We start from the raw sequence: 12,685 nt of genomic DNA, 5'->3' as shown, positions 1-12,685 counted from the left end.
GAGTTTGTTCAATGCGCTAGCTTCGAAAACACTGAAAACACTGCCTTAACGTTTCTCCGTAAACCGCTGCGACGAAACTGCACCGAGCGGTCAAAGGAGCACCTTTTGCTAGCTTTCGCTGCCTCCTCAAAGCTGAACAGACGACAAGTAGATCTACATTCTCTGCAGTCACAGGCAAGTCATAACAAAGAAAAAAATCTTTATTGATCCACTATTCCTGTATTTTTCAAGTTTTACAAGTTGCAACAGCAATAACGGGAAGCAGCTCGCAGACGAAAACCTTCGAAATTGGCGCCTTGGCGGGGCCGCTGATCCCGGACGCTACGTTGAGGGCGTGAAGCTTGTAGCAGTCGCTAGATGTCCTCGCATATGGGCAATTTTTTTTTCTTTTTTTTTTCGTGGTAAAATTTTGCCGACACATCACTCCTTACAGTAAACAATTTTACACCTGTAAATAAAAAAATTGAAACTATGTTACCAACTGAGAACCGAACCTGGGTCTCTCGCCCGGTAGACAAGTTCTCTAACCACTGTACTACGACAATTTTGTTTTTCTTTATCACCATTTTTTAAAGAACACAGCATACACTCTGAATACACAACAACAAAGCAAAACAAAAGGAATGCTAAAAGCACTAGGCACGTACTGCCCAAAGCGCTAGATTTAAAAGGGCTTTACTGAAGCCAGCTGGTCCAGTACAGGTAGCCACTCCGAAGAATTATCTTTTTCTCCCACTGCCATTTCAGAGATGGGCTCCTCCGAACTACAAACGAGATCTTGTCTGACGATTTCTTGTACCGTTTGGGGCAGCCGGGTGCGCAACCTGACATCCTTCGTTTAGGCTTCATGTCTGGAAGTTTTAATTTAGAAACATTACTTGAGCGGAAACCATCTCATTATTTAAATACCTGCAGAGCTAAAAAAATCATGCAGCCAACGGTACACGCTAACAGCCTTATTATATCTGCGCATGCTTATAGGCGACAGCAACAAACTATAATCAAAACCTCAACTGACTGAAACACTCATTCTGCTGACTCTATGGCACGTGCCATAACTAATGCTAACGCCCCAGGGAGGAGCATATTACCATAACATACGTGCATCAAAAAGCGAATCCGGCGCCCCGATTAACTTTCACAACGTTGGCCTTCACTGCGACAGCCTAAGCGACAGAGGTCTGTCGCTTGAATACATCGACGAAACTGAAAAGCTTAACACATACGAAGCTGAACACCGCGTATAGAAAGAGTTTGTTCAATGCGCTAGCTTCAAAAACACTGAAAACACTGCCTTAACGTTTCTCCGTAAACCGCTGCGACGAAACTGCACCGAGCGGTCAAAGGAGCACCTTTTGCTAGCTTTCGCTGCCTCCTCAAAGCTGAACAGACGACAAGTAGATCTACATTCTCTGCAGTCACAGGCAAGTCATAACAAAGAAAAAAATCTTTATTGATCCACTATTCCTGTATTTTTCAAGTTTTACAAGTTGCAAGCGCAATAACGGGAAGCAGCTCGCAGACGAAAACCTTCGAAATTGGCGCCTTGGCGGGGCCACTGATCCCGGAGGCTACGTTGAGGGCGTGAAGCTTGTAGCAGTCGCTAGATGTCCTCGCATATGGGCAATTTTTTTTTTTCTTTTTTTTTTTTTTCGTGGTAAAATTTTGCCGACACATCACTCCTTACAGTAAACAATTTTACACCTGTAAATAAAAAAATTGAAACTATGTTACCAACTGAGAACCGAACCTGGGTCTCTCGCCCGGTAGACAAGTTCTCTAACCACTGTACTACGACAATTTTGTTTTTCTTTATTACCATTTTTTAAAGAACACAGCATACACTCTGAATACACAACAACAAAGCAAAACAAAAGGAATGCTAAAAGCACTAGGCACGTACTGCCCAAAGCGCTAGATTTAAAAGGGCTTTACTGAAGCCAGCTGGTCCAGTACAGGTAGCCACTCCGAAGAATTATCTTTTTCTCCCACTGCCATTTCAGAGATGGGCTCCTCCGAACTACAAACGAGATCTTGTCTGACGATTTCTTGTACCGTTTGGGGCAGCCGGGTGCGCAACCTGACATCCTTCTTTTAGGCTTCATGTCTGGAAGTTTTAATTTAGAAACATTACTTGAGCGGAAACCACCTCATTATTTAAATACCTGCAGAGCTAAAAAAAGTCATGCAGCCAACGGTACACGCTAACAGCCTTATTATATCTGCGCATGCTTATAGGTGACAGCAACAAACTATAATCAAAACCTCAACTGACTGAAACACTCATTCTGCTGACTCTATGGCACGTGCCATAACTAATGCTAACGCCCCAGGGAGGAGCATATTACCATAACATACGTGCATCAAAAAGCGAATCCCGCGCCCCGATTAACTTTCACAGCGTTGGCCTTTACTGCGACAGCCTAAGCGACAGAGGTGTGTCGCTTGAATACATCGACGAAACTGAAAGGCTTAACACATACGAAGCTGAACACCGCGTATAGAAAGAGTTTGTTCAATGCGCTAGCTTCGAAAACACTGAAAACACTGCCTTAACGTTTCTCCGTAAACCGCTGCGACGAAACTGCACCGAGCGGTCAAAGGAGCACCTTTTGCTAGCTTTCGCTGCCTCCTCAAAGCTGAACAGACGACAAGTAGATCTACATTCTCTGCAGTCACAGGCAAGTCATAACAAAGAAAAAAATCTTTATTGATCCACTATTCCTGTATTTTTCAAGTTTTACAAGTTGCAAGAGCAATAACGGGAAGCAGCTCGCAGACGAAAACCTTCGAAATTGGCGCCTTGGCGGGGCCGCTGATCCCGGACGCTACGTTGAGGGCGTGAAGCTTGTAGCAGTCGCTAGATGTCCTCGCATATGGGCAATTTTTTTTTCTTTTTTTTTTTCGTGGTAAAATTTTGCCGACACATCACTCCTTACAGTAAACAATTTTACACCTGTAAATAAAAAAATTGAAACTATGTTACCAACTGAGAACCGAACCTGGGTCTCTCGCCCGGTAGACAAGTTCTCTAACCACTGTACTACGACAATTTTGTTTTTCTTTATTGCCATTTTTTAAAGAACACAGCATACACTCTGAATACACAACAACAAAGCAAAACAAAAGGAATGCTAAAAGCACTAGGCACGTACTGCCCATAGCGCTAGATTTAAAAGGGCTTTACTGAAGCCAGCTGGTCCAGTACAGGTAGCCACTCCGAAGAATTATCTTTTTCTCCCACTGCCATTTCAGAGATGGGCTCCTCCGAACTACAAACGAGATCTTGTCTGACGATTTCTTGTACCGTTTGGGGCAGCCGGGTGCGCAACCTGACATCCTTCTTTTAGGCTTCATGTCTGGAAGTTTTAATTTAGAAACATTACTTGAGCGGAAACCATCTCATTATTTAAATACCTGCAGAGCTAAAAAAATCATGCAGCCAATGGTACACGCTAACAGCCTTATTATATCTGCGCATGCTTATAGGCGACAGCAACAAACTATAATCAAAACCTCAACTGACTGAAACACTCATTCTGCTGACTCTATGGCACGTGCCATAACTAATGCTAACGCCCCAGGGATGAGCATATTACCATAACATACGTGCATCAAAAAGCGAATCCCGCGCCCCGATTAACTTTCACAACGTTGGCCTTCACTGCGACAGCCTAAGCGACAGAGGTCTGTCGCTTGAATACATCGACGAAACTGAAAAGCTTAACACATACGAAGCTGAACACCGCGTATAGAAAGAGTTTGTTCAATGCGCTAGCTTCAAAAACACTGAAAACACTGCATTAACGTTTCTCCGTAAACCGCTGCGACGAAACTGCACCGAGCGGTCAAAGGAGCACCTTTTGCTAGCTTTCGCTGCCTCCTCAAAGCTGAACAGACGACAAGTAGATCTACATTCTCTGCAGTCACAGGCAAGTCATAACAAAGAAAAAAATCTTTATTGATCCACTATTCCTGTATTTTTCAAGTTTTACAAGTTGCAAGAGCAATAACGGGAAGCAGCTCGCAGACGAAAACCTTCGAAATTGGCGCCTTGGCGGGGCCGCTGATCCCGGAGGCTACGTTGAGGGCGTGAAGCTTGTAGCAGTCGCTAGATGTCCTCGCATATGGGCAATTTTTTTTTCTTTTTTTTTTCGTGGTAAAATTTTGCCGACACATCACTCCTTACAGTAAACAATTTTACACCTGTAAATAAAAAAATTGAAACTATGTTACCAACTGAGAACCGAACCTGGGACTCTCGCCCGGTAGACAAGTTCTCTAACCACTGTACTACGACAATTTTGTTTTTCTTTATTACCATTTTTTAAAGAACACAGCATACACTCTGAATACACAACAACAAAGCAAAACAAAAGGAATGCTAAAAGCACTAGGCACGTACTGCCCAAAGCGCTAGATTTAAAAGGGCTTTTCTGAAGCCAGCTGGTCCAGTACAGGTAGCCACTCCGAAAAATTATCTTTTTCTCCCACTGCCATTTCAGAGATGGGCTCCTCCGAACTACAAACGAGATCTTGTCTGACGATTTCTTGTACCGTTTGGGGCAGCCGGGTGCGCAACCTGACATCCTTCTTTTAGGCTTCATGTCTGGAAGTTTAAATTTAGAAAAATTACTTGAGCGGAAACCACCTCATTATTTAAATACCTGCAGAGCTAAAAAAATCATGCAGCCAACGGTACACGCTAACAGCCTTATTATATCTGCGCATGCTTATAGGCGACAGCAACAAACTATAATCAAAACCTCAACTGACTGAAACACTCATTCTGCTGACTCTATGGCACGTGTCATAACTAATGCTAACGCCCCAGGGAGGAGCATATTACCATAACATACGTGCATCAAAAAGCGAATCCCGCGCCCCGATTAACTTTCACAGCGTTGGCCTTTACTGCGACAGCCTAAGCGACAGAGGTGTGTCGCTTGAATACATCGACGAAACTGAAAAGCTTAACACATACGAAGCTGAACACCGCGTATAGAAAGAGTTTGTTCAATGCGCTAGCTTCGAAAACACTGAAAACACTGCCTTAACGTTTCTCCGTAAACCGCTGCGACGAAACTGCACCGAGCGGTCAAAGGAGCACCTTTTGCTAGCTTTCGCTGCCTCCTCAAAGCTGAACAGACGACAAGTAGATCTACATTCTCTGCAGTCACAGGCAAGTCATAACAAAGAAAAAAATCTTTATTGATCCACTATTCCTGTATTTTTCAAGTTTTACAAGTTGCAAGAGCAATAACGGGAAGCAGCTCGCAGACGAAAACCTTCGAAATTGGCGCCTTGGCGGGGCCGCTGATCCCGGACGCTACGTTGAGGGCGTGAAGCTTGTAGCAGTCGCTAGATGTCCTCGCATATGGGCAATTTTTTTTTCTTTTTTTTTTTCGTGGTAAAATTTTGCCGACACATCACTCCTTACAGTAAACAATTTTACACCTGTAAATAAAAAAATTGAAACTATGTTACCAACTGAGAACCGAACCTGGGTCTCTCGCCCGGTAGACAAGTTCTCTAACCACTGTACTACGACAATTTTGTTTTTCTTTATTACCATTTTTTAAAGAACACAGCATACACTCAGAATACACAACAACAAAGCAAAACAAAAGGAATGCTAAAACCACTAGGCACGTACTGCCCAAAGCGCTAGATTTAAAAGGGCTTTACTGAAGCCAGCTGGTCCAGTACAGGTAGCCACTCCGAAGAATTATCTTTTTCTCCACTGCCATTTCAGAGATGGGCTCCTCCGAACTACAAACGAGATCTTGTCTGACGATTTCTTGTACCGTTTGGGGCAGCCGGGTGCGCAACCTGACATCCTTCTTTTAGGCTTCATGTCTGGAAGTTTTAATTTAGAAACATTACTTGAGCGGAAACCATCTCATTATTTAAATACCTGCAGAGCTAAAAAAATCATGCAGCCAACGGTACACGCTAACAGCCTTATTATATCTGCGCATGCTTATAGGCGACAGGAACAAACTATAATCAAAACCTCAACTGACTGAAACACTCATTCTGCTGACTCTATGGCACGTGCCATAACTAATGCTAACGCCCCAGGGAGGAGCATATTACCATAACATACGTGCATCAAAAAGCGAATCCCGCGCCCCGATTAACTTTCACAACGTTGGCCTTCACTGCGACAGCCTAAGCGACAGAGGTCTGTCGCTTGAATACATCGACGAAACTGAAAAGCTTAACACATACGAAGCTGAACACCGCGTATAGAAAGAGTTTGTTCAATGCGCTAGCTTCAAAAACACTGAAAACACTGCCTTAACGTTTCTCCGTAAACCGCTGCGACGATACTGCACCGAGCGGTCAAAGGAGCACCTTTTGCTAGCTTTCGCTGCCTCCTCAAAGCTGAACAGACGACAAGTAGATCTACATTCTCTGCAGTCACAGGCAAGTCATAACAAAGAAAAAAATCTTTATTGATCCACTATTCCTGTATTTTTCAAGTTTTACAAGTTGCAAGAGCAATAACGGGAAGCAGCTCGCAGACGAAAACCTTCGAAATTGGCGCCTTGGCGGGGCCACTGATCCCGGAGGCTACGTTGAGGGCGTGAAGCTTGTAGCAGTCGCTAGATGTCCTCGCATATGGGCAATTTTTTTTTCTTTTTTTTTTCGTGGTAAAATTTTGCCGACACATCACTCCTTACAGTAAACAATTTTACACCTGTAAATAAAAAAATTGAAACTATGTTACCAACTGAGAACCGAACCTGGGTCTCTCGCCCGGTAGACAAGTTCTCTAACCACTGTACTACGACAATTTTGTTTTTCTTTATTACCATTTTTTAAAGAACACAGCATACACTCTGAATACACAACAACAAAGCAAAACAAAAGGAATGCTAAAAGCACTAGGCACGTACTGCCCAAAGCGCTAGATTTAAAAGGGCTTTACTGAAGCCAGCTGGTCCAGTACAGGTAGCCACTCCGAAGAATTATCTTTTTCTCCCACTGCCATTTCAGAGATGGGCTCCTCCGAACTACAAACGAGACCTTGTCTGACGATTTCTTGTACCGTTTGGGGCAGCCGGGTGCGCAACCTGACATCCTTCTTTTAGGCTTCATGTCTGGAAGTTTTAATTTAGAAACATTACTTGAGCGGAAACCACCTCATTATTTAAATACCTGCAGAGCTAAAAAAATCATGCAGCCAACGGTACACGCTAACAGCCTTATTATATCTGCGCAGGCTTATAGGCGACAGCAACAAACTATAATCAAAACCTCAACTGACTGAAACACTCATTCTGCTGACTCTATGGCACGTGCCATAACTAATGCTAACGCCCCAGGGAGGAGCATATTACCATAACATACGTGCATCAAAAAGCGAATCCCGCGCCCCGATTAACTTTCACAGCGTTGGCCTTTACTGCGACAGCCTAAGCGACAGAGGTGTGTCGCTTGAATACATCGACGAAACTGAAAAGCTTAACACATACGAAGCTGAACACCGCGTATAGAAAGAGTTTGTTCAATGCGCTAGCTTCGAAAACACTGAAAACACTGCCTTAACGTTTCTCCGTAAACCGCTGCGACGAAACTGCACCGAGCGGTCAAAGGAGCACCTTTTGCTAGCTTTCGCTGCCTCCTCAAAGCTGAACAGACGACAAGTAGATCTACATTCTCTGCAGTCACAGGCAAGTCATAACAAAGAAAAAAATCTTTATTGATCCACTATTCCTGTATTTTTCAAGTTTTACAAGTTGCAAGAGCAATAACGGGAAGCAGCTCGCAGACGAAAACCTTCGAAATTGGCGCCTTGGCGGGGCCACTGATCCCGGAGGCTACGTTGAGGGCGTGAAGCTTGTAGCAGTCGCTAGATGTCCTCGCATATGGGCAATTTTTTTTTCTTTTTTTTTTTTCGTGGTAAAATTTGCCGACACATCACTCCTTACAGTAAACAATTTTACACCTGTAAATAAAAAAATTGAAACTATGTTACCAACTGAGGACCGAACCTGGGTCTCTCGCCCGGTAGACAAGTTCTCTAACCACTGTACTACGACAATTTTGTTTTTCTTTACTACCATTTTTTAAAGAACACAGCATACACTCTGAATACACAACAACAAAGCAAAACAAAAGGAATGCTAAAAGCACTAGGCACGTACTGCCCAAAGCGCTAGATTTAAAAGGGCTTTACTGAAGCCAGCTGGTCCAGTACAGGTAGCCACTCCGAAGAATTATCTTTTTCTCCCACTGCCATTTCAGAGATGGGCTCCTCCGAACTACAAACGAGATCTTGTCTGACGATTTCTTGTACCGTTTGGGGCAGCCGGGTGCGCAACCTGACATCCTTCTTTTAGGCTTCATGTCTGGAAGTTTTAATTTAGAAACATTACTTGAGCGGAAACCACCTCATTATTTAAATACCTGCAGAGCTAAAAAAATCATGCAGCCAACGGTACACGCTAACAGCCTTATTATATCTGCGCATGCTTATAGGCGACAGCAACAAACTATAATCAAAACCTCAACTGACTGAAACACTCATTCTGCTGACTCTATGGCACGTGCCATAACTAATGCTAACGCCCCAGGGAGGAGCATATTACCATAACATACGTGCATCAAAAAGCGAATCCCGCGCCCCGATTAACTTTCACAGCGTTGGCCTTTACTGCGACAGCCTAAGCGACAGAGGTGTGTCGCTTGAATACATCGACGAAACTGAAAAGCTTAACACATACGAAGCTGAACACCGCGTATAGAAAGAGTTTGTTCAATGCGCTAGCTTCGAAAACACTGAAAACACTGCCTTAACGTTTCTCCGTAAACCGCTGCGACGAAACTGCACCGAGCGGTCAAAGGAGCACCTTTTGCTAGCTTTCGCTGCCTCCTCAAAGCTGAACAGACGACAAGTAGATCTACATTCTCTGCAGTCACAGGCAAGTCATAACAAAGAAAAAAATCTTTATTGATCCACTATTCCTGTATTTTTCAAGTTTTACAAGTTGCAAGAGCAATAACGGGAAGCAGCTCGCAGACGAAAACCTTCGAAATTGGCGCCTTAGCGGGGCCGCTGATCCCGGACGCTACGTTGAGGGCGTGAAGCTTGTAGCAGTCGCTAGATGTCCTCGCATATGGGCAATTTTTTTTTCTTTTTTTTTTCGTGGTAAAATTTTGCCGACACATGACTCCTTACAGTAAACAATTTTACACCTGTAAATAAAAAAATTGAAACTATGTTACCAACTGAGAACCGAACCTGGGTCTCTCGCCCGGTAGACAAGTTCTCTAACCACTGTACTACGACAATTTTGTTTTTCTTTATTACCATTTTTTAAAGAACACAGCATACACTCTGAATACACAACAACAAAGCAAAACAAAAGGAATGCTAAAAGCACTAGGCACGTACTGCCCATAGCGCTAGATTTAAAAGGGCTTTACTGAAGCCAGCTGGTCCAGTACAGGTAGCCACTCCGAAGAATTATCTTTTTCTCCCACTGCCATTTCAGAGATGGGCTCCTCCGAACTACAAACGAGATCTTGTCTGACGATTTCTTGTACCGTTTGGGGCAGCCGGGTGCGCAACCTGACATCCTTCTTTTAGGCTTCATGTCTGGAAGTTTTAATTTAGAAACATTACTTGAGCGGAAACCATCTCATTATTTAAATACCTGCAGAGCTAAAAAAATCATGCAGCCAACGGTACACGCTAACAGCCTTATTATATCTGCGCATGCTTATAAGCGACAGCAACAAACTATAATCAAAACCTCAACTGACTGAAACACTCATTCTGCTGACTCTATGGCACGTGCCATAACTAATGCTAACGCCCCAGGGAGGAGCATATTACCATAACATACGTGCATCAAAAAGCGAATCCCGCGCCCCGATTAACTTTCACAACGCTGGCCTTCACTGCGACAGCCTAAGCGACAGAGGTCTGTCGCTTGAATACATCGACGAAACTGAAAAGCTTAACACATACGAAGCTGAACACCGCGTATAGAAAGAGTTTGTTCAATGCGCTAGCTTCAAAAACACTGAAAACACTGCCTTAACGTTTCTCCGTAAACCGCTGCGACGAAACTGCACCGAGCGGTCAAAGGAGCACCTTTTGCTAGCTTTCGCTGCCTCCTCAAAGCTGAACAGACGACAAGTAGATCTACATTCTCTGCAGTCACAGGCAAGTCATAACAAAGAAAAAAATCTTTATTGATCCACTATTCCTGTATTTTTCAAGTTTTACAAGTTGCAAGAGCAATAACGGGAAGCAGCTCGCAGACGAAAACCTTCGAAATTGGCACCTTGGCGGGGCCGCTGATCCCGGAGGCTACGTTGAGGGCGTGAAGCTTGTAGCAGTCGCTAGATGTCCTCGCATATGGGCAATTTTTTTTTCTTTTTTTTTTTCGTGGTAAAATTTTGCCGACACATCACTCCTTACAGTAAACAATTTTACACCTGTAAATAAAAAAATTGAAACTATGTTACCAACTGAGAACCGAACCTGGGTCTCTCGCCCGGTAGACAAGTTCTCTAACCACTGTACTACGACAATTTTGTTTTTCTTTATTACCATTTTTTAAAGAACACAGCATACACTCTGAATACACAACAACAAAGCAAAACAAAAGGAATGCTAAAAGCACTAGGCACGTACTGCCCAAAGCGCTAGATTTAAAAGGGCTTTACTGAAGCCAGCTGGTCCAGTACAGGTAGCCACTCCGAAGAATTATCTTTTTCTCCCACTGCCATTTCAGAGATGGGCTCCTCCGAACTACAAACGAGATCTTGTCTGACGATTTCTTGTACCGTTTGGGGCAGCCGGGTGCGCAACCTGACATCCTTCTTTTAGGCTTCATGTCTGGAAGTTTTAATTTAGAAACATTACTTGAGCGGAAACCACCTCATTATTTAAATACCTGCAGAGCTAAAAAAATCATGCAGCCAACGGTACACGCTAACAGCCTTATTATATCTGCGCAGGCTTATAGGCGACAGCAACAAACTATAATCAAAACCTCAACTGACTGAAACACTCATTCTGCTGACTCTATGGCACGTGCCATAACTAATGCTAACGCCCCAGGGAGGAGCATATTACCATAACATACGTGCATCAAAAAGCGAATCCCGCGCCCCGATTAACTTTCACAGCGTTGGCCTTTACTGCGACAGCCTAAGCGACAGAGGTGTGTCGCTTGAATACATCGACGAAACTGAAAAGCTTAACACATACGAAGCTGAACACCGCGTATAGAAAGAGTTTGTTCAATGCGCTAGCTTCGAAAACACTGAAAACACTGCCTTAACGTTTCTCCGTAAACCGCTGCGACGAAACTGCACCGAGCGGTCAAAGGAGCACCTTTTGCTAGCTTTCGCTGCCTCCTCAAAGCTGAACAGACGACAAGTAGATCTACATTCTCTGCAGTCACAGGCAAGTCATAACAAAGAAAAAAATCTTTATTGATCCACTATTCCTGTATTTTTCAAGTTTTACAAGTTGCAAGAGCAATAACGGGAAGCAGCTCGCAGACGAAAACCTTCGAAATTGGCGCCTTGGCGGGGCCGCTGATCCCGGACGCTACGTTGAGGGCGTGAAGCTTGTAGCAGTCGCTAGATGTCCTCGCATATGGGCAATTTTTTTTTTCTTTTTTTTTTTCGTGGTAAAATTTTGCCGACACATCACTCCTTACAGTAAACAATTTTACACCTGTAAATAAAAAAATTGAAACTATGTTACCAACTGAGAACCGAACCTGGGTCTCTCGCCCGGTAGACAAGTTCTCTAACCACTGTACTACGACAATTTTGTTTTTCTTTATTACCATTTTTTAAAGAACACAGCATACACTCTGAATACACAACAACAAAGCAAAACAAAAGGAATGCTAAAAGCACTAGGCACGTACTGCCCAAAGCGCTAGATTTAAAAGGGCTTTACTGAAGCCAGCTGGTCCAGTACAGGTAGCCACTCCGAAGAATTATCTTTTTCTCCCACTGCCATTTCAGAGATGGGCTCCTCCGAACTACAAACGAGATCTTGTCTGACGATTTCTTGTACCGTTTGGGGCAGCCGGGTGCGCAACCTGACATCCTTCTTTTAGGCTTCATGTCTGGAAGTTTTAATTTAGAAACATTACTTGAGCGGAAACCATCTCATTATTTAAATACCTGCAGAGCTAAAAAAATCATGCAGCCAACGGTACACGCTAACAGCCTTATTATATCTGCGCATGCTTATAGGCGACAGCAACAAACTATAATCAAAACCTCAACTGACTGAAACACTCATTCTGCTGACTCTATGGCACGTGCCATAACTAATGCTAACGCCCCAGGGAGGAGCATATTACCATAACATACGTGCATCAAAAAGCGAATCCCGCGCCCCGATTAACTTTCACAACGTTGGCCTTCACTGCGACAGCCTAAGCGACAGAGGTCTGTCGCTTGAATACATCGACGAAACTGAAAAGCTTAACACATACGAAGCTGAACACCGCGTATAGAAAGAGTTTGTTCAATGCGCTAGCTTCAAAAACACTGAAAACACTGCCTTAACGTTTCTCCGTAAACCGCTGCGACGAAACTGCACCGAGCGGTCAAAGGAGCACCTTTTGCTAGCTTTCGCTGCCTCCTCAAAGCTGAACAGACGACAAGTAGATCTACATTCTCTGCAGTCACA

The sequence above is a fragment of the Amblyomma maculatum genome, chromosome 2 (assembly GCF_055883805.1).
Source record: "Amblyomma maculatum isolate TAMU_Amacu chromosome 2, ASM5588380v1, whole genome shotgun sequence".
NCBI classification, from domain to species: domain Eukaryota; kingdom Metazoa; phylum Arthropoda; class Arachnida; order Ixodida; family Ixodidae; genus Amblyomma; species Amblyomma maculatum.
This window is presented reverse-complemented; position numbering follows the sequence as displayed.